Raw genomic sequence first — 24,612 nt, forward strand, 5'->3', positions numbered from 1 at the left:
CAGAGCTGTTGGACATACTCCACTTAAAGAAATCCCAATCCCTCAGAGCTACACAATCTAGGGACCTAAACCTTGTCACCACAATAAACAGAACATGCCGGAGGGATAGATTCCTATCCCAGAGACTTCCCATACTTTGGAATAAACTACCTATCTATATCAAACAAAGCTCCTCATTAGCAGTCTCCAAGAAAAATCTTGATGATTGGATGGGAAATAGGAAATTCACCTCGGGTATCACTTCTGTGGCTCTACTCAACAGTGGCACAGGAAAATAATTTTCTTGGGTGGCAAAAGCCAAGGTACCTTTTTGGCTGGGCTTGTATAGGCCCCAGGGCTGATAGCTTAGTACCTACCTACCTATGAACCTATAAAATATTCAAGCTCCAATTCATTTAGTGATTCACTGGTTACCGCTTTGCATCATCAGTTCTGCTAACCTTGCATCAGGAGCAAGGTAATTTTGAATAATGCATGCCTGTAATTATAGGTCAGTCATAAGGAAGAGCAAGAAACTGCTGATGATAAATATCATTTGTATTACTTGAGGTCTACCATATAGACAGCTCTGAAGCCAGGTTGTACTTGTTATAGGAAGTTTAAGTTTGTCAAGATACCGACATGGTTTAAGTTGATTGTACTGCAAGTATTAATGCCTTATTGCCGCAATACAGTCCATCCATAATATTGGAGTTAACCTCTAATTTCAGTACTATCATTTCGTAACTAGAGTTTTAACTGTGAGACCTGTGACCAGTCCTCAGCAAGCCACTTTATATGAAAAGATGGGCTAGTCTAATGAACATAATAACTTCAGGCAACCAGTCTTGCTAATTTTGTCACAAGAGTTTTGAAAGTTTACTTTCCACATACAGGAAGACTATTTTAAATGCCGTAATTGTTTGCTATGTGCCTGAGTTAAAATGACTCTTGGTTTTACTTATGTCAGTATAAGTTTTATAATCTTATGAATGCATATACTATCATTATGCCAACATTTTGTCCGCACCATAAGCCAAACTATTTGTTCAAGTTTCCACAGTGAAGTGCTGTAACTATATTTGTAGTTCCATATGCTTGTGTTATTACATCTCCTGGAAAGTGATGTGTGTCATGTTTTGCTATATGTGATAAGATGTTCTATTAATCTTGTTAATATGCAGTTATGATAAATATGTTAAGATTCACATTTTTGCTGATTTTAATGTATCAAGACAACAGGCTGGGAAATATACATGGAGGTTAATTCTAACTTTGTATTTTTTCATGAGGCTGGTTTATGTGTACTGGGACTTCTAATCAGTAGATGTTTATACTATCAAAAATCAACTATCAACTATCAATCAGCTATACTATTGTATACTATCAACTATACTATTGTATACTATCAACAACTATTATAGCAATAACCCACGCCTGGGTGTGGGTAATGCGGGATTTACCCACGGTTGGCGTGGTCAAACAAAGACAACCGTGGGTAAATCCCGCATTACCCACACCCAGGCGTGGGTTATTGCTATTATACTATGACATGATTTAAGAAAAGAAACAATTACTTTTCTTAAATAATGGCATTGTATAATGCCTCTTTGCTGCCCTTCTGCAGCTGTCTGGCATCCGCGGCAGTTCTGATGTACTGCGCATGCCTACGCAGTACATCAGAGCTGTGGCCAAAGGCAACGGAGAAAGCAAGATCTCTGTTGCATTTTTGCTGTTTCGCTATGTTAAATGGGTTTAACATAGTAAGACAGCTTTAAAATAAGCAACGGAGATGTCCGTTGCTTATTTTAAAGCTGTCTCGCTATGTTAAACCCATTTAACATAGCGAGACAGGTTTTAAAAAAAAAGCAATGGAGAAAGCAAGATCTCCGTTGCTTTTTACACACTGTGTCGCTATGTTAAAGGAGTTTAACATAGCGAGACAGCTTTAAAAAAAGCAACGGAGATCTCTGTATCTTTTTTAAAACCTGTGTCGCTATGTTAAACTCTTTTAACATAGCGAGACAGTGTTTTAAAAAAAGACTTATACTAATGGAAAAAGTCTGGGCTACCGGACCTTTTTCCATTAGTATAAGTCGATTTACAATGTGCACGCTGGCCAATCAGCGTGCACGTTTTGGAATATTAATGGGGGGTCATGGTATAATAACTAATCAACAACCAACTCATACTTACCCCAAAGAAAACCAAGCTACTTTTTTTCCTTCCAAAATCTATGCCCAACCTTAAAACTTCCTTCACTCTCTCTTCCCTAGACAACACTATTATTCATGCTGACTCCCATACCAAACTTCTAGGAATTATAACTGATGATCAGGTGAAACTGACCATATCCAATAATCTATCAAAAAGACCAATCAAAGACTCAGTCTTTTGTGTAGAAACAAAAATTTGTTATCCATCACCTTAAGGACTTCACTTGCTCAAGCCTGCCTCCTTCCTTGCCTACTCTATGCTTTCCCTATATTCACCCACCTCCAAGCAAATCTTTTAACCAAACTTGAACAAACCTACAACCAGATAACCATATCTGCCTGTTACTTCCCTTACAAATCCCATCACTGCCTTGCCCTTAAACAACTACAGTGGCTTGAATTCCCTCAACTACTACAACTTTCTGTACTACAGATGACACATTCTCTACTTTAAAATCCTGCAGACTGTCCCTTCCTGTCTACCTTCCTATCTCTATACAAACCTTCACGATCCCTCCGTAGCACTAAATAACAGCTACTTGACACCTACATGCCTAAGAAAACAGTAGGCAGACTACTTTATAAATGCTCTATTTCTCAAACTTGGAACAAACTCCCTTCCAGTTTACATTCTATCCAGTCTTCCATTCTTTCCAAAGAGAATTGAAGAGCTACCTTGCTAACTCTCCCTCCTGCACCTGCCACCACCCTACCTAGCTTTTAATCTCCCAGTTGTTAGAGTATAACAATTCACCTCTCCTGTCCCTAATATAACTCTTATAAATACCAGCACTGTAGTACCTCAGCTAATAGAAAATCAGATACCTGCTCACTACCAAAGGTGAACCACAAACAAGTAGAGCAAAAGTAGGAATAAAGGTTAAGATTCACCACCAAGCTGTAAAATTCTTGTTCACTGTCTTTAATGAACCAATTAAAAAACAAGATAGGAAGAATAAAAATGAACGTCCCTTCACATACGATAAGCACTTTCAAATAATCTTCTTCAGATCGTATGCAGCTGAGCAATGTTCTACATGAATCTCATATTTTCTCTTCCATTACTACTATAAGTCCCACCCACCCCCCCTTTTCACAACTGCATTTGCTCTCTTGACTCTCCTAAACTTTACTTCCCACCCCTCTACTTCTATCCCTTTATTTAATACTTCTCTACCAACTTGGTGTAATCGTTAAATATATTTAAGGGCTTTTTTCTGTTGCAAATCTACATTTGTATAGGGTTCTACCTCTTGTAATTTCTAGCTATTGTCCTTGCTAAATTTATATAAATTGTTAATTTTCATTATTGCAGCAATATTTGTTGCTTCTACTCACATTTCGTATATGGCATGAATGTATGTAGTTGTGTAATCAAATTCACATTACTGTTATGTAAACTCTGTTATTTGTTTCGTTGTGTGGAGCTTTTCTGCTCGGGTCTCCGCTCAAAATGGGCCACCAGCCCAGTGGACTAACCCAGTTAACAAAAGACAAATAAATAAATAAATACATAAATAAATAAATATTTCACCAACGCTCACAGAATATTTACATACCACTCTTTTCCTGTTTTGATACATCAGCTCTTTACCTCATATTTTCTATTCATCTACTTAACAGGAGCTAAGTGTTAGAGCGCAAGTGTGTTTAGAAAAGTTATGCAAAACGTATCCTGTTTAAATGATGTTTTTTTTTTCTAGTAACAGTTGTTATACAAGAAATGCATACTAGAGACATCCTTTATTTAGATTTGTGTCAGGTGTTTCCTTTTTTGTCTCTTCCTGATACTCTACATTCTTCTTCTTCCGGGTTGAGTTGGTTCATGATTAGGCATGAGGGTCAATGCAGGGAGAGCTGTGTGCTATGTGCTATTTGTCTTGAATGAATTCCCTACCTATTCTCATTCAAGATACATACAATATAACTTATGCATCCTTATTAACATCCACAAGTAAAGACGCAGTATGTGGGTTACTGATTCATGGAATGTAATGGAGATCCAAATGGACAAAACCAGAAAGTTATTCTTTCATTTAGCTTTTAAATCCAAAGCGAATATAATCCTAGTACAAGAAAATGCATGCTCCCTGAGGATTGGTCACATGACATGGAGAAAAAGTGGATTAAAACAATTATTGCAGCTGGCAAAAAAATCAAACAGTGTGGGTGTAGCAATCATTATCAAAAAAAAAAACTTTCAAGACAATATTTTGCATTATGACATAGACTCAGAAGGAAGATTGTGTTATTTAACAGCTAGAAGCAACCACCTTGATAAATCAATGCTATTATTAAATATATATGCCCCCCCTGTTTTAGACAACAGGAATTGTTTATGTGCCTATATAAGATACTAACCCTTTATCATAACTACTACTATTACTACATTATAGGGGAAGATTGGAACGCCATCCAGAATCCCACATCTGATAGGACAAGGTTAGAAATGCATACAATACACATGCTATTATAGCCATTACAGAACTAAAACATGATTTAAATCTATTTGATCCATACAATTTCCAAAATGAAAATCCCCCAAAGGAAAACTACACCTTCTATTCTCACTGTCACAAAGGCTGGTCCAGACTTGATTTTTTTCTTAATTTCAGATGTTTTTCTAAACTTGGTCATCAACTTTCATACAGAGCCTAGATTTTCATTTGATCATTCAAAAATCACACTCAGTATTAACTGTTTGTCTATTGTCAACCCTAAGAATAGAGGATACAACTGGACCTTAAATCCTAACTTATCATTAAAAGAAGATATTGTACAAGAAATTGATGACATGTTGGAAGAACTTCTCTCCAGAGCTGATTCCTCTCAGCTACCATTTCATTCACTGGGCCTTTACAAAGCTCACATTAGAGGGATCCTTATTAATAAAGCTACCTGTTATCACAGAATACACAGCACTAAAGAATCCTCATTAAAAAAAGAATCAACAAACTGGAGACAGATCTACAAGTAAACTATAATCAGGAATCTGAGCGTCAACTCGATCATCTTCAGAAAGAATTATGTTTACTGAACTTGAATAATTTATCCTTTTATGAATTAGAAAAAACTAGCTTATTACTCAGAATGGCTACAAATGCCCTCTAAGCTCTTGGTCACACTGATAAGCCAGAGGAAACCATCTCCTAGGATAACTGAGATAACATATCAAGGTAAAACATACGATTGTAGCCATGAAATAGTCCAACTATTTGCAAACCTATATTCCCAATCCTATGGTGCTCAAACATTCCTACCACCAGATCAAGAGATAGACAATTTTATAAGTCAACTGAACTTTCTGAAACTTAACCAAACCCAACAGTAATCCCTTTCATCTCCTATTACCCAGCAAGAAATAATAACAGTTATAAGTCACCTTAAACCGAACAAAGCCCTGGGACTAGATGAGTTCACAGCAGAATTCTATTAAACTTTCAGTAAGAAAATCTTAAAAATGTTACTTTATTTATTTAACTATATAAAAACAATAATATCACAGATAGACATATTAACACCTCTAAAACAACCTTTATCCTCAAGGAACACTCTGATCCAAAAAATCCCTGAAACTATACACCTATTTCCCTGATTAATCTGGACATTAAAATCTTCACTGCAATAATGGCTAACAGATTTAAACCTATTGTCCCTAGTATTATATCACCCAGCCAATCAGGATTTATTCAATACAGACAAACCTGCAACAATGCGCTCATACTAGATGAAATGATAACGCTTGCCAATCAGTGTCACACCCCATTGTTTGTTCTTGCAATCGATGCCTCCAAGGCTTTTGACAGACTAAATCTAAACTTCCTTCTTTCAGTCCTACCCCATTTTGATATACCCCCAAGCTTCATTCACTCTATTAAAATACTATATTCTAATGCCCATACATCACTACAAATCAATAAGACCACCTCTTCCCATATCCCTATTAAGAATGGAACAAGTCAAGGATGCCCACTATCCCCACACTTATACATTGAGCCCATGTTCTTACTTACTACATCACATACCGGTTCTATATAACACTAGAATTGCACTATCAGCATTCGCAGATGATCTAAACATATACTTTATACTACCTAGTTCTGACTCACAGAAAATTCTGAATTCCATAGATACCTTTTCAAAATATTCTAATTACAAATTAAACATAGAGAAATTCTCAATTTTCCCACTTAACCCATCATATCAATGTGTCACTTACCCCCTGTCCATGGAAATCAAAATAAATCACTCACTAAAGTATTTAGGAATATCCTTTCAACAAGACTCAAAACAATTCTACCAAAGCAATATTACAAAGCTTGGGTTAACAATACAACCATATCTCTCTAAATGGAATAAACCTCAACTCTCTTTCATATCAAAAGTGGCTATTGTTAAGATTAACATATTGCTAAGACTGCTATATGTATTTAATGCCTCCAATATAGTAGTGCACAACAAATTTTTAAAGATACTCTACTCTTCTCTGTCCAAATTCTTATGGTCTCCTAAATTGGTCAGAATTGCATACTAAAAAACTGGTATATCCTAAGAATAAAGTGGGGGGTTAAGCCTCCCCAACTTCAAACTATATTATGACATTATTAATTCTAGCAGAATTGTGGCTATGTCTGACTATAACACAAACAAGAAGATATGAACACTGATCTGGATAGAACATCTTTATAAATATGTTAAAAGTTTCAACCTCAATCCTAAAGCTCTTCCTTTCCTTAACAAGGAGATCTTAAAAACATTAAACTACACATACCCTTAAAGAATAAAATAACCAACTTTCAAAAACTCACTATCTTAAATCTATCCAGTGCCTTTAACACTCTACAACCACTTTACCTTAACCCAAACTTTAAACTTAACAATAGAATGCTTAAAATTAATAACTTCCCTCTCCTAAAAGAGAAATGCCTACTAGACCTTTAGCCCTTTAGAAATCATTCTATCACACAGATGAGACTGGCATTTAACCTTCCCAAAAGTTATACCATTATTCTGAGACAACTCAGAGAAATGAATGCCCCAATCCTGGAAGATCCTAAACTTAATTATAATGATATAAATACATGTAAAACTCTACGGAACCTACTTTCAATGAAGAAGCAAATGACTTCAGACATGTATAGGATTATTACATTGATCAGGCACCAAAAACAAGTCCTCATCTCTAGTTATTGGACCGATCTAAATTCAACAATCACATTCAATCAAAAAATCCAATCCACCCAAATAACTTCAAGATTAATCCCATTTAAAAAACATAGCTATACACAACTTTTGACCTTAAACAATGCATATCTTAACCCAATTGTTTTAAATAAATTTCACCCTACAACCTTCCCATTCTCCCATACTGTGATTGCAGGAAGGCAGATCTTCTTCACATTTTATTTTCAGCTGCAAATGCTCCTATAAGCTCTGGTGCTCTTTGACTGTTAAATTACAAAAAAATGGGATATGAAAAAGCTACCCTTTCCTGGGAATTTGCTATGCTGCATATCCCCCCTCCTGGTCTGACAAAGTTACATATACACATATTAGTCACTCTTTTTTCCTTCGTTAAATTTTATATTACTCTGAACTGGAAAGCTAGATCTCGGCTTACTTGGAAAGGGTTTAAACAAATGGTAACCAAGTACATAACAGCCCACAAGTTTTTAATACATAGTGAAAAAACTACATCCACTTTTTCTAGAATATTGGAGTGTATTATTTGACCACTTGTTACAATAAAGACTGGTATTTATCCGACATACTTTAGGGTTGGGGTTCAGTTTTAATTTTAAATACTATATTGCCTCTTTATCTACTTCTCAATCTTCTTTGGTGAGCACCTCTAACTCTTATAAACTTGGAATAAATGTCTAAATCATACAAGATCAAATGTTTATTCCATATGGTTAGACAATTAACACTTTTGTATATGATTTATTAATGGTACATCGTATGTTGGTATCTATTTGGAAGGACTGGTTAATGTTGCCGTTTTCACTGTTAACAAATGTCTTTAGTGGTGTTATTTGTGCTTTATTAATAAAATACGATAAAAATTTTTGAAAAGATTTTTGAAATCTTGGAAAGTGAGAGGATGCCTAAGGAGTGGAGAAGACTTGTATAGGTACTGATTTTTAAGAATAAGGGTGATGTACAGAGCTGCAGTAGGGATAAAATTGATCAGCCACAGCATAAAGCTATGGGAAAGAGTAGCAGAAGCTAGGTTAAGAAGGGAGGTGATGATTAGTAAGAAAAAGTATGGTTTCATGCCAGGAAAGAGCACTACAAATGCATTATTTGTTCTGAGGGTGTTGATGCAAAAGTATAGAGAAGGTCAGAAGGAGTTGCATTGTGTCTTTGTGTACTTAGAGAAAGCAATTGACAGGGTGCCTAGAGAGGAGTTGCGGTATTGTATGAGAACGTCGGGAGTGGCAGAGAAGTATGTAAGAGTGGTACAGCATATGTACAAGGGCAGTGTAACAGTGGTGAAGTCTGTAGTAGGAGTGATGGATGCATTCAAGGTCTAGATGGGATTACATCAAGAATCAGCTCTGAACCCTTTCTTATTTGCAATAGTGATGGACAGGTTGACAGACAAGATCAGACAGGAGTTCCTCTAGACTATGATGTTTGTGGATAACATTGTGATTTGTAGTGAGAGTAGGGAGCAGGTTGAGGAGACCCTGGAGAGGTGGAGATATGGTTTAGAGAGGAGAAGAATGAAGGTCAGCAGGACTAATACAGAATATATGTGTGTGAATAAGAAGAGGAAAGGTTAGGATGCAGGGAGTAGAGTTGCAAAGGTGGATGAGTTTATATAGCTGGAATCAACAGTTCAGAGTAATGGTGAATGTGGAAGAGAGGTGAAGAAGAGAGTACAGGCAGGGTGGAGTGAGTGGAGAAGAGTGTCAGGAGTGATGTGTGAGAGACAGGTACCAATAAGAATGAGTAGAAAGGGCTACAAGATGGTAGTGAGACCAGCTATGTTATATGGGTTACTTAAGAGTTGCAACATTTCTTTTTCATAATCAATAGACTGCATGATCACTATAGCCCCACACTTGTCAGCCTTCATTATCCTTAGAAAACATTTCAGGAATCTTAAAGGTGGTCATTACAGTGTCCCTAATCTTACAAATAGTGAAAAAAGAGCTTTATTTGACTTGGCATCAACTCAAGATTTAAGGGTAAGGAAGGTTGACAAGGGTGGGGCTATAGTCATCATACAGTCTATTGATTATGAAAAAGCAATGTTACAACTGTTAGTGATGAAGGTCACTTTAGAGTATGTTCAAAATTGTTTTAAAAGGGTGGATTGTTTATTATTTGACCTTTTTTGTCAGGGTAATATAAGTCACTCCACTTATAGATATTTACAGGTGGTATATCCTAGACTGGCTTTGCTTTTTGGTATCCCTAAGACGCATAAAAGCAGAATAGCCCCCCTTTTAAGCCAATAGTGCCAGCTGCAAATTCTAAAACTGAACCAATTTCAGTCTGCTTAGACAACATTTTAAATCCTGTTGTCCAAAGTTTGAAGTTTTATCTTAGAGATTTTTGGCATTTATTAGAACTGTTGTATAATTTTAGTAACATCAATAACCTTTTGTCTTCGCATCATTGGACGTAACTTCTTTATACGCAAGTATTGATCACGAATTAGGGGTTGATCTTTTTAGGGAGTATCTGACGATCCATACCGAATTTGACAATGATAAAGTAAACACTTTGGTTTGTTTGATGGAGATTGTTTTATGGAACAATTTTTTTCAAATTTGGTACAACTGTGTTCCAGAAGATCTCTGCTGTGGCCATGGGTTCTAGGGTGGCGCCATCTTTTGCCAAACTTGTCATGGCCATGTGGGAGATAGAATACCTTGTCACCCACCCTTTGGCCCAAAATGTTTTATTCTACAGGCGTTATATAGATGACCTGTTTTTTTTTTTTTTTTTTTTTTTTTTTTGTGGCAGGGGGATTTTGAGAGTTTTTCTAGATTTTTGGAGGACCTAAACAGTTCCACCAATTTTCTAAAATTTACTCTTGGTGGATTTGGAAATGCTATTGACTTTCTGGATATACATCCAAAGACATGCATCTGGAACATTTCTTCCCGGGCCTCCGCTGAAAACAGGCTCTGTGGAACCTAGTCGGACATTCCCGGTCAACAAATGTTAAATAAATAAATAAAATAAATAAAATAAACACAATTTGGATTTTGATCGGGGTACCTTAGCTTTTTCTAGCAGAATATATAGAAAGTCTACATTTGTTAACCAGTGCTTGCATACCAGTGCTTGCATAGAAAAAGTTCCCACCCACAATATATGAAAAGAGCGGTAGTTAAGGGGCAACTCATATGATTAAGTCACTTAACCACTGATGAATCTGCTTTTCTTTCTGAGGTGGATAAACTTGTACAGTTTTTTTTGTGCAGCGGGGCTACAATTTATTTTGGTTAAAGAAAATAGTTTCTGAAGTCATGGTTTTATGTGAAAATACAGCTAGTCCTATTTTGTTGGGTAGAATGAATCCAGATTCTACAGCAAGGCATTCTTCAGTTGGCTTGCAATCAGCCTATCCTTTACTGATATCTGATGGTATGAATATCATCAGAAATATGATTAGAGAGAACTGGAAGGTTCTGTTAGGTCATTCAGATTTGGATAAGGTTTTAGGCAATAAGCCTTTGTTCACACACAAAAAAGTGGTAAATATTAAGACTATCTTGGAGAAAAAATGCTTAAATCTAAAAATGGTTGGCAACCGTGGCTTGGTACTTTTGCCTGTGGTCATTGCAGGTAATATAGATTTGTTGCTAATTCTTGTTCTGTTGAACTTAACATTACAAAAGAATTCTATGGGCCAGAAGACGCTATAACTGTGATTCTACATGTGTTGTCTATATTGCTGTGTGCAGTTCATGCAAACGTTTTTATATAGGCAAAACTATTAGGACCCTGGGTAAAAGGATTTCTGAGCATGTTTTAGTGGTTAGAAATAAGGACAAGACAAACACACTGGCACTTCATGCTATGATATGTGATCATTTCAAAAAGTATACATTTTTGTATTAGATGTTGATTTAGGGGCTTTTGTAAGTGATTTCAAAGCCTTATTAGAGTGCAGTGAGGTAAATGGCAGATAGCTTTAAGAGCTGACTATCTGCCAGGGCTAAATTAAACTATTAATATCAAGTATTTTTTGCAATTACAGAAAATTTAACAGAATTTTTCTTATAGTTATGACTGTATTTTCATGTTTAAATATATTTGTGAGAGTGATTTAACTTTTATATGATGATTTTTAACTTAATTTTAGTAGTTATACATTTTTTATGAAGTCTTGATTGTTTAATTGTTTAATGGTTGCTATTGGTAGATATTGACATGTGGTTAGTATATAAGGGTGGTTTTTCATTCTTGTATTTTTTCTGAAGAAGTTCATGGTTTATTAAAATTAAAGAAAGCTTAAGAGTTTGAAGCCTGGCTCTTTTTTTTCTGACTTACTGGAGTTTCAGTTTTCCTCACATTAATATTTGTCACAGACGGTGTTTTACAGACTTTTGTATTGTAAAGTAATGCATACTGTTTATGTTAACATAGGCTGCCCACAAAATCATCTGCATAACAGGGTTCACACAGGAACATGATCATGTGCATATTATTGTCTTTCTGATGACCAACCATCCTAGGGGGTGACAATTTCTCCCCAAAGAAAGAGTACATAATACTTGATGCTCTCCGACAACATGGACAGAAAATCTGCTTCTATATTATAACATCAAAGTCTTACAACTTAAAATGTTATAATATCGAACCCAGTAGGGCGAACACTGGAAATAGCGGAGCTGCAGAACACCGAATACTTTCCTTGGGGAGAGTATTTGGTTGGCCATTTCTGTAGCTTTGCTATTTCCTCAACTGCGGCACGAAGGTTACGGACCGGGTTAAGGTAAGTGTGCGGATGAAGGTGAGTGTGCGATTGGGCATGGGTTAGGTGAGTTAGGGTTAGGGCATGGGTCAGGTAAGTGTGCGATTGTGTGGATGTGAGGGTTAGGGTGGGGTAGGTGAGTTAGGGTTAGGGAGTGGGTAAGGTGAGTGTATAATAGTGATGGACCTTAGGGTTAGGGTTGGCTAAGGTAAGTGAATAGCTAGTGGTGTATGTATAGTTTAGTGTAGGGTTTTGTGAAGTGTCTGTGTGTGTGGATTATTTATTTTGGTGTGCTTGTGTTGTGTGTATGTTTGTCGGAACAGCACATTTTTTCTGTGGGGAAAAAATTTGCTATTCTGACTGTTCGGTTTTCTGGTGTTTTGCTCTACTGGGTTCGATATTATAACATTCGAAGTTGTAAGACTTTGATGTTATAATATAAACCCGAAAATCCTTGGCTGTTCTGGGAATATAGTTTGCAGAAATGAAATCTGGACTGAACTCAACATGATAAATGTGGCTGGAGGTCACAGCAGATCTCATGATGCCTTTTGATAATGCTGCTCAGACATAATCCTCTGTGCAGCCAACAGATTAAGATGATATGAGAGATCGAGGGATGCCACTGGTGGATGGTGACCATTGACACTACTGATGACATCACAATATTTCTGGCCTCCCCGCATACAGCAAGAGGGGAGCAACACATACCCAGGGGTTGGATAGAAGATGAAGTTCCAAGCCAAACATGTATGTCTTTCTTGCTATAACATGGTTGATTATGTAGAAAATCACTTCATAGTGCTATAGCAGGCATATTCATATATCGTCATTTTTGATTTACAGCAGCAGCAGATTTGAGCCTTGCACAAAGATTAACTCCACACAGGGTAATGATGATGATGATGATGATGAGCGTTGAGTTTAATGACATGTCTTCATACAACTGCAATACAGACAGAACAGCGCAACCAACATGCGTAATGCTGTCTGCATTACTATTCACAGATCCATCTACTTCTGGACAACAACAGGGAATGGCAGGTGAATGTCTCTATACTTTATTTCTGTGACCACTACCTGTTTTAGCCTCATCCTCATTAATGGCATTGCTGTTTACTGTCATAGTATTATGCTCCTAACATTGTACATTACAGATACACCCAGTGAGGGCCCAAGCCATGCAGGTGCAAATTCAGACAAACCAGGCATGTTACTGCAGCAGGTTCATAGTTAGCATCAATGAGTAGCACACATGTGATACATGACATTAATGTCAATAGTTTTCAACACGGGCCCATCTAGCCTACAGGCACAATGTACGTCATGTGAGTATCTGCAGCCCCTGTTACTGTGCTGTATATCATCCATCATGTGAGTATCTGCAGCCCCTGTTACTGTGCTATATATCATCTGTCATGTGAGTATATGCAGCCTCTGTTACTGTGCTGTATATCATCTGTCATGTGAATATCTGCAGCCCCTGTTACTGCGCTGTATATCATCCATCATGTGAGTATCTGCAGCCCCTGTTACTGTGCTGTATATGTCATGCTGTCAGTATTCTGTTGTAACATCCATCAAGTGAGTATATGCAGCCCCTGTTACTGTGCTGTATATCATCCGTCATGTGAGTATATGCAGCCCCTGTTACTGTGCTGTATATCATCCGTCATGTGAGTATCTGCAACCCCTGTTGCTGTGATGTATATCATCTGTCATGTGAGTATCTGCAGCCCCTGTTACTGCGCTGTATATCATCCATCATGTGAGTATCTGTAGCCCCTGTTACTGTGCTTTATATGTCATGCTGTCAGTATTCTGTTGTAACATCCATCAGGTGAGTATCTGCAGCCCCTATTGCTGTGATGTATATGTCATGCTGTCAGTATTCTGTTGTAACATCCATCAGGGGAGTATCTGCAGCCCCTTTTACTGTACTGTATATGTCATGCTATCAGTATTCTGTTGTAACATCCATCACAATAGCAGATTTAGGCATGGGCGCAGGGGCGCGCGCTACCCGCTTTTGAAAAGCTGTTCTCTGAGTTAGAAAAAAAAATGAAATGCACTGCTCTGTGCTTTTGTTAACATCAGAAAATGTAATGCCAATATATGTGTGTTCCGATAAGCACCGAACTGCAGAGTTGAACGACATCCTGTTCAAGTTACTTGAATCAAGTATTGAAGGAGAACTGCTGCAGTGAGCATGGAACAGTGTTCAGGAACACTGAGGATTTTTTTTTCCCTTAAAGGGGCACTATACCAACTGAAAATGCCTTTTCCGTTCTTGGACCGAAAACTAAACATCAGTACTCACCCTCATATCTCATTGATGTAATGGGCAGTCCCACCCACAGAATCATGTTTCTGCATAACCCTTTGTCCCTTCGATGTTTATATTCCCTATGGAATGAAAAACTCTGTGTTTGTGTTCCAGGCAGTATTATAAATCTATCATGCTTTCTGTAGATGGACATAGCATTGAATGCTCCAGTTTCATTATTTAAATAATGCACATTTTGACTAATTCTGGCTGAAATAGCTGCTGTTTTTGTATTAATTGCATTATTTTTAAGACGTTTTATTGTGTCATAGGCATTTATTTTTTAAAGTTGTATGTATTCATTTTATAAACTTTGTCAGTGCAACTCTCGCTTAAACATAGCAGTAACGTCTTCTGATTACATAACGGCAAATACATGTTGGTAGGTAATTGCGCAATGCCAATTTGCGTAGAACGCCTAAATTAGCGATCCTGCTTGAAATATTTTTTAATGCATAGTACAGTGCTTTTTATTGCTATTATTCTCTTAAAGCCATGTTATAAATCCTGTTTCCTTGATGGCACAGATTTTCCAAGCACAGTCAGTAACACATACAGCTAATGTATACGTAGTGACTCAGGACTGTTACATGTGAAAAGGGATTTGTTACTTGAGTTATGGTCTTTGTATCTACTTGCCTGGGATCAATTTCTTGTCTTTCTAATTGGCAATGGAAGTGAACAATTTTAAGACTGCAGTTTCAAAACTGGTTGGGAGGGTGGCCTAATGGTTAAGGTGTTAGCCTTACAAACACAAGGTGCAGGGTTTGACTCTCACAAGAGATCATTTGCTAGTCTTAAAATGGCTTGCAAGTGCAGTTAGCTTAGTACTAATTGATGAACCTAAATGCAAGCAGCTGCTTAAGAATTGCAATTAAATGCTATTAGAATTAAATTTACGGCTTTTGAAAAAGTTTTTTTTTTTTTTTTTTTTTACCTTGGATTGGCATCTGAGTATATGTGCTTGTGTTTAACTGTTTGTGTGGAACTGCAGTTGGTGTATCATCTGAATTTAAGTTCTGTAATAGCTTGATCCACTTTAATTGCTTGCTAGTTCGTCTATCTTCTGGTTAGGATTGTTGTTATGCCGTGTGACCATACCTTTCAACTGTCCAGATATTTGCCTCAAATTTTTATTATGTTCCTCATAAAATTTGTGATTCTCTGGATTTTTGTGACAAATCAGTGAGTATTGAATTTAATAAATAATGACAGGATTTTGAGCTTCATACTTCATATATTTCAGAAATTGCATGGTAACACAAAACCTTTTATTCTAACAACTTTCAAATTTATAGTACATATTTACATTTAATATTTAAAAATTGTCCCTATTTTTGGGGCTTTGTCCAGATTGTTTTGTACTAAGAGGTTGAGAGCCAGGCATGTGACATTCTTGCATGTCAAGCCAAGTGGGTGAATTGCTATTTTGTACTGGAAGGGTGCAGCCAGCAGCGGTTTAATAGACTATTTTGTGGACTATAGCAGAAATACTGACAGTGAAGGCACATTTGTCTTCAGTCAAAAAGTGTACAGAGTTTTATCTCTTAATTTTTTGGCATGGCAGTGATTTGGTATGCTTGGATAATCTGAGATATGATGAATGACAGGAACATTGTTAGTCTACTGATGTCTAAACAGGCTGTTTTGTGTTTGTAGTGATGCTTGTATCAGTTTGTTCGTTATTTCTTTTAAATGTATTTTTTCCTCTCTTCTCAACCATGCAGTTTATACAGTACTGAGTATAGCTGTACAGTGCTGTTATGCCGCACTAGGATATGGTGACAGTCTTTTTTCCCCCCACTGGTAATACTCTTGTAGTTAATGTCAAGTCTGTCTAATATAGACGTTCCATTTTAAATGTCTGGATAGTGATGAAACACTACACGCAGTGCACTGTAGGAGCATCAGTAATGTCAAGGAGTGTTTTTTTTTTTTTTATCTTTCCTCTCCCTCCATGTGGAGTTATCACCTGTCTCTCTTTCTGCAGAGTGGTTCCTGTTTGAGTGCTTGCATCATGTGGGTGGGGCTTAAAATGCCAAATATCCTGAGATTTTGTGATAAAATATATTGAGTTGCATGAACAATTATTTTGTTCATAGGTTCATAGGTTGTTACTAGGCTATCTGCCTGAGGGCATTTATATGCCTAGCCAGAATGTGTTGGCTTTTGCCACCCCATTGATTAATTAACTATGCCTCTGTCGAGCAGAGCCAATGACGTGATCCCCGGGGTGTATTTTCTGTTTCCCATCCACTCGTCAAGGTTTCTCTTGAAGAGTGTTAGTGAGGGGCTCTGCCCAATGTAATTAGGGATTTTGTCCTAAATCATGGGGAGTCTCTGTGACATGAATCTGTCCCTCCAGCATGTTCTATTTATTGTTGTGGCGAGGTTTAGCTTAATAGAGTGCGTGGATCACTGTGACATGGATTTCTTTAGGTGGAGCATATCCATTAATTCTGAGTTGGACATGGATTTGTAGGTCAGGCAGAGATCACCTCTGAGTAAACAATATGCCACTGAGTACAGCCAGAGTTTTTTTCAGTCTGGCTACATAGGACATATGTTTGAGGTCAGTAATCCTCTTGGTGAGGTACTTTTGTGGTCTTTCCAGCTGTTGGAAGTGTCTTGTGAGGTACATCCCAAATGGGGCATTGTACTCTATGATGGGCCTGATGAGTGACGAGTAAAGGGGCACTTTAACTTCTCTATTTCTAGATGCAAACCCTTTAGTAATTAGATGGGCTACATAGAACGATTTCCTAATTACTTTGGTGATATGATTGTCAAAAGAGAGATAACTATCTACCTGAGTCCCCAGATCTCTTATTACCTCTTCTGTATTAAGGGGGCTGCCACCTATGTGGTAACTCATGGGTATTTTGTTTTTCCCAAACGGAATGACTTGAGGATATGACTTTGACACTAGATGTCAGTCTCTGTGAGGCCCTTTTGGAGGATGTCTGTGTCAGCCGGAGTGTCAATTATGGCTCCCAGTTTGCAGTCATCGGCAAACTTGGTCAGCCATAGTCCTCCTGTGTTTGCCTGTACTTCTGAGAAGTATATGTCGAACAGTATCTGAAACACCTTAATATTATTATGAAACAATACAAAAATACTTATTTTGTACAAGAGTGAGTTTTTATTTTGGCATAAAGGTCAAGTTTGGGTCCTTATGCTGACCGTTGCTATAATTTGTCTTGCAAAATCTCACATTTATGTAAAAAAAATATATGGCAGTCCTACCTCCATGTAATTTCCATATATTGCAAAATGGGTATATTAGGAAACTAATTTATAGTTAAGTCTGTTAAATGTTCTATATATCTAAACTTTGTGCATGCTACTTTTTGAACCAATAAAAACTTGTCACTGTCACTCTTTACTGTGCACTTCTGGGCTAAACCTGAAAATGGTACATTTGGATCCACATTTGATCCCATTTAATTAATGAAACTTAAATAAAATGTACATTAAAATGAGCTTGTTCATTGGACCAGCCCTCCTACCCAGTTATCAAATGAACAAATAAATGATGACACATCTCATTTACTATGCTGCCATTGTTTTTAATGGTGTTAACTCCATGGTATGGGATATTGACTTGTACGCAGTCTTTACTGCACAAATCTGAGAGCTAAAAATATTTATTTTATACTATATACCCATTTGAACTTTGCTACAGTATCCCTTCTTGATTGCTGCTTTTTTAGTAGGGCACTGAAATTCTGACTGCTTTCATCCTTGATAATGCTGTGGGATGATTTTTCTAACCATTTTGGATGGAAACTATTTTTTCTTTTGCTCTAGCCTCCTAAGACGTATAACCTTACACAACTCTACAAGATTACTTTTAGAAATACTGACCCTTCCGGATTATCTCCATTTCAAGGCAATGTTTCCATGTGCTTTTAAAGTGGTCCTTGAAATTCTGTCCATCTTTACCTTGGGTTCTTCTGCTGGACAATTTACAGACATCTGTTAGTCTTTTTCAGTTCAAAGCTATTTTTTGTACCCATCTCTTAACATGGACGGGACACTATATTCCTAAATATGAACATGTCCCTATTCATACCTGTGCCTCTTTCTCCCCTCTTTCACTTAAATATTAGATCATTGTCATATTAGTTGCATCTATTCTTAACCAATGCTTTCATATTATATTTTACTTGGTATCATTATTTAAATTTATAGTCTTTTGGACTTCTAAACAAAATTATTTAGACGTTTTTGTATTTTTGAAGACTGCAACATTATCTTACAGTGTTTTGTAACACTATGGGGCTTTTCTCTCCAGGCCTTGGCTGAAAATAGGCACCTACCCAGTTGAACTTTCTGGGTAATCAAATAAGCACAGCACAGAATGACTGAGTTAAGAAGTTCAAAGGTATGCCTCATAGTCTAGACTTTTTTTTTTGGGGGGGGGGGGTGACAAAACATATAAATGCCTAACTCTCTTTAACGGAATGCAGTTATAAATAAAACATGTTTAATATGCGTTGTAGCAGCATCTTAAAAATGAAGTGCAGTTCGGTACTGTTCATTAAAGCAAATGCATCTTTCTGAAGACTATTTATCTAAAATATGTTTTCTTTATTTTTCATCATCTTATCTAGTCTATACTTCTCAGTCATCCACATTTTTGTCACATGTTTTGGTCTGCTCCATGTAAAATGTGTGTGTATATGTTTTATTCTAGCAACTTTCTTACGTTTATAAGAATAAATACTTAAAATTTGTCCCTGATTTTGTCCCTGTGTCCCAAATTCTTGGGAAAAGAGGTCGATAGATATGAGCCTTTCCAAGCAATTAGGTTGTAAAAGAAAAGGCAAAATATTGTAACTCCCCTACCCTTACCTATACTTCCCAACTGTCTAGAATTTTGTAAAATGTCTAGGTTTTTACTTCATGTTACACACGAGTTTAGGGTGAGAAACTATACTGTAGGCTTTAGACAGGTCAAGGGAAAAGGCGAAACACGTTTGCCTGAGTCCCTGATTTTGTTTATGGTGTCAGTGACTGGCAGTAGAGCAGTAGTTGTACTGTATGCTGGGTGGAAGCCATGTCAGGTGGATGTTAAGAGCTGTTCTTGTAGGAGATAGTGAGGAGTTGTTTATGAATACATCTTTTGTTAAAGTCAGATTTAATCAAAACTAGACAAAATAGTTCTGCTACAAACAAAATGCAGAATTTTGCAACTACACAAGGGCTGAAAATAGCACTACAAGTGTTTTTTGAGGGGAGGGGGCTGAATTATATACACTAATTCCACAGATGCACCAACTCAGAGATGGGAAAATTTCTTAAAACAGGGCATCACTACTGGCATACAGACATCACACCATCAATGATTTCCCACGGAAAAAAAAAAATTCAACCTGAAATACATCCACAGCATGTTTGTGACTAAATATGATTCTACCATGTGCTTTCTACTAAAGAAGACAATATTGCACTCGTTTCCATTTAATCTGAGCCTGTTTTCCGTACACTAGTTATTGGTAAAGGGTAGGGGAATCGGGGCTGTTTGCAGTCATATGCAAACAGTTAACCAGAGATCCTTATTTATAGCCTACAGATTAAAAAAAAGTAAATGCCAAAAGAAGGTGTTCAAATACTGAGAACTCGGGACAGGACTGGTTGCCTTCATGCTTCTTGGTAAGACAATTGCCACTGACACTATGAAGATTCTGTGTTTTAGTCTACTATCCATCTTACCATCATCACTAACCCCCCTTTTCCCCCATTTTCTACATGGGGCCAGGGATCATGTTAACTGTCACCATCTCTCTCGATTCTGCCTTCTTCAACACTCATGCCTGACTGTCGCAGATCTTCTCTCACACAATCCATAATGTGACACAGTCACTTTAAATAATTTTTATCCCCTGTCAAATAAGGTGAAAAGTTTGAATGTAAATAAAGTGATATTGATACTGGAAGCACAATGTTTTAATAACCAGTAAGCAAGCAAGAATAATCTGCAACAAGCACACATCCCAGCTACAGAGTGGTACCATTTAATCTGCAGTAGGTATCCTGTCCATAGTGGCTAACTTATGAGTAAATTCCCCAGCTCCGTGAATACCTGCAGTTACTTCAGAGTGTTTGATTGCCTCAGAGTGTAGAAGGAGGTAAAACAGCCTATCTGCAACTACCCCACCTGTCTACTACAGTTGTTTACTGTACTACAATTATATTAGGTATCAGAAGATGTCAGGACAATCCTACAGGCTAGGCTTGTAAAGGCTCCAAGGCCATTAGCCTAGTACACACCTATGAGCCTATGGGAAGGTACCTTTTAGTGTTAACTATCTCCATGAACATTGTATTAGAGGTAATTTATCTATCTATTTATCAAGTGAATGTATATTGCAGTCTTTTCAAACATGATGTCAAAGCATCTTCAGGTGATCTTTACACATTCCTGAAAACCAGTGTCACTCCAACCCCGATAGTTGACTAACCAGATTGCGCCCCCCCCCCCTTTGCGGATTCCTGGATCCGCCACTGCATCAGGTGAGTATCTGCAGCCTCTGTTACTGTGCTGTATATGTCATGCTGTCAGTATTCTGTTTTAACATCCATCTTGTGAGTATCTGCATCCCCTGTTACTGTGTTGTATATGTCATGCTGTCAGTATTCTGTTGTAACATCCATCATGTGAGTATCTGCAGCTCCTGTTACTTTGCTGTATATGTCATGCTGTCAGTATTCTGTTGTAACATCCATCATGTGAGTATCTGCAGCCCCTGTTACTGTGCTGTATATGTCATGCTGTCAGTATTCTATTGTAATATCCATTATGTGTGTATCTGCAGCCTTTATTACTGTGCTGTATATGTCATGCTGTCAGTATTGTTTTGGGTAAACACAAGACTGTGTTACATTTCTCTTTATTTTCCCACTGCGGTATCTGCAGTACAACCAACAAACTCGCCACAGTGGGAGTCTGTCAGTGGTATGTTATTAATTATGTTTCATACATGGCATTGCTGTTACTCCACACAATGCTGCGTGTGCTCTATTGTAGCTCTCCAGTGCATCATACATGTCATTGCTGTTACTCCACACAATGCTGCGTGTGCTCTATTATAGCTATCCAGTGCAGATTTGGATGGCTCACTGTACGGTGTCATTAGCCATTCCTAGGCCAGATTTCATCAATCTCATCAAGTGCACAAACAGGTGGTATGTCTATGTCAAAACTTCTGTATGTTTTTAACTGTGTTCGGATGGTTAATGGTGGCAAAGATGTGATCACTAATGATGCTATTTTTCACTACAGTAGTTGAACTTCATCCCTTTTCAACAGCAATGTTTTTTCAGAAGTTGTCAGGTATGTATGTTTTGTTTGCATTCATCACATATGTCATATATGTTGGCTATGTAACCTAAATGAATACTCCATGTTATGCAGATTCTGTAAACCATACATACAGAAGACCTCATGTAAAGTCATTATTATCTGTAACATTGCAGTAAGATATATATGCCATATGCCTTTTATGCTATCCAGCATGTGATGTAAGCACATTGTCCTGACCTGTGTCATCTGTCTCATTTATTAGCACATCAACTATCTGTATCCTCCATTAGCCCATCCACTGATCATGATGTGGGAATGTGTGATCTGATGGGTCCTAGCATGGTAGCATGGTCCCTGGCACACAAGACAGTGACATAGTTTCATATATTCATAGGTATTTACAAGAAAACAAACACAAGGACGTTTTTAAGCATAGCAATGCATCCCAAATCTCCAACAGGTTCTGATACCCTTGATAAGTGTAAGCAGGGGATTGGGAGATGAAACATTTACAAGCAGGAGCCTGGGAGGTGAACCATTTACAGGATGCCTGTGTCCATTAGAGACACAGGTGCCAAACCAGAGATGAATTTTCTGCTCCCCATCCAGTTGTACAAGTTGCACTTGAATTGGGTTAGGGAGTAACTGTTCCAGAGATGGGGTAGTCTCTGGAATACATGCCTGTCTCTCCAGCACATCCTATTTACATCACAGGCAAGGTGTAAATCTTTAGAACAGATAATTATGGTGCTGTTTGTTTCATGGATATGCAAGAAATCCATCAGAGTGTGGTCTGACAATGCCCTTTTTGCCAGGCATAGATCTCCCCTCAAAAGCTGGTAGGAGACAGAATACAGGGATAGGGCCTTGAGCTGGTCTGTATAGGACATTTTATTTAATGCCCTATATTATTTTAGTGAAGAACCTCTATGGGCATACCAGTTGTTGGATATGCCTGGTTAGGAACATACCAAAGGGGGCAATGTACTCAAAGATAGGTCTGATGAATGCCGCATACAGTAGAACAATGACTTCCTTGGACTTAGATGCCATACCTTTGTTTATAAGTTGAAAAATATGGAATGATTTCCTCACTACTGTAGACATGTGATGGTCTATGACTAAATTACTATCTATGTGTGTCCCTAAGTCCCTGAAAACTGGGTCACCTCTACGGGGTGTGTTGTCAATATGATAGTTACTAGGGGTGGATGACTTCCCAAAGGATACTATAATGCATTTCTTGGCATTTAGTTTTAGTCCATGGCTCTGACACCAGTTGTTTGTCTGTGTCAGCCCTTCCTGGAGAACATTTGTGTGAGTGTGGGATTCAAAGACAGCTCCTAATTTGCAATCATCTGCAAATTTAGTCAACCAGAGACCATTGACATTGGCCTTGACTTCAGAGAAGTAAATGCCACAAAAGAGCAGTTCAAGGACATGGTAATACAGTCTGGACAAAATGGTGACAGTGATGTTGATGCAGCCTTAAACTTAAATGAGGAGGGAAACTCATATGGCCATTCTGAGAATGATGGGACATTGGATGGTGATCAGGATGAAACCGTTGAACCAAAGACCCAAGTTGAGACTATAGCCGATGTTGACAGTTTCCCACAACACTTTGATATTGCCCATCACAGCAGATGTAGGTATGCAGCTGGCTTCTGCCTACTCCTACAGGCAAATGAGCATTCCCAGCAATGTCATGGATCAGACATCCATGCATTTGCCTGTGTCAGAGGTCATCTTGCACACCAGCTGTGTGTGCTGCATGAAGGACTGGAGTGCAGACACACTGATGTAATAGCATTATTGGCTGCTCAGAAGGACAGTATGCTATCTGTGGCATGGTCAGTAAAAAACCCTGGCCTCTACAGTATTATATCAGTGCCATAGTACAAGTAGGGTTCTGGGTGCCCTGACTGTGCTTGGCCGATTGCCACATAGGAGACGCTCTCAGCAGAACCAACCTTGGCCATTGAGCATCAGTGTATGTGCTCCAACATCCACATGCTTCCACTGCTGGCTCATCTGCTGTGCTCCCACTAGTCACGACAAGACCTTCAACTCACAGTAATTGTTGTTACCTCATCAGTCTCCCCTGTGGGACATCCTGGGCCAAATGTTTCTGTACAGGTAGGGACAGAGCAGACCGCAGTATGAGACATCAGCATGGTCACCCTAGACTGCGTTACAATGAGTCCAGCAGTTTAATAAACCTAGCTGACTCCATGTATTACATTACTAGTTTACTGTGATAAATTTTTCTGGAGATATTAAAAGTTCTGCATTATGTCTTGTGTCGTTTCTCTTTTTTCATGTTTTATATTGTAGAGGTAAGAATGTGTTACACAGATATGTGTCCCTTATTGTTTTCCATACACTTATACAACCATCTGAATGCGTATGCATACTTCTATCATTTGTGCCCTGAGCTGATGATCCTTGTTGCTACAGATATGTACATATTCATAATGTTATATATTATGATTATGTTATATTTGATGCTCAATGTGTACATCTAGTGGATACTTGCAAGTAGGTGCAATCTGTGCTGCTGTGGTGGGGCAACACGTGAACATCAATGTTCAATCTGTGTACTCATGCATGAGTGGCCTGTCATGAATCAAAGTTGTGGGTCAGATGCTGCCGTGTAGCCTGGGCCTGCACTTGTGGTCACATTCTCCATTGCCTACACCTGTGACTTCTGTCCCCTACATCCTCTAGCTCCACCTCTGATACCTGACATCTGGGGTTCTTGGGGTAGTTCACCCATACCTGCAGCTGGAAAGACTAGCATGTGTTGTTATTAGCTTGCTCTGCAGCATGGCACACACAG

Source organism: Protopterus annectens, chromosome 6.part0 (genome assembly GCF_019279795.1).
Source record: "Protopterus annectens isolate FY-2018-M chromosome 6.part0, PAN1.0, whole genome shotgun sequence".
Lineage (NCBI taxonomy): Eukaryota > Metazoa > Chordata > Ceratodontiformes > Protopteridae > Protopterus > Protopterus annectens.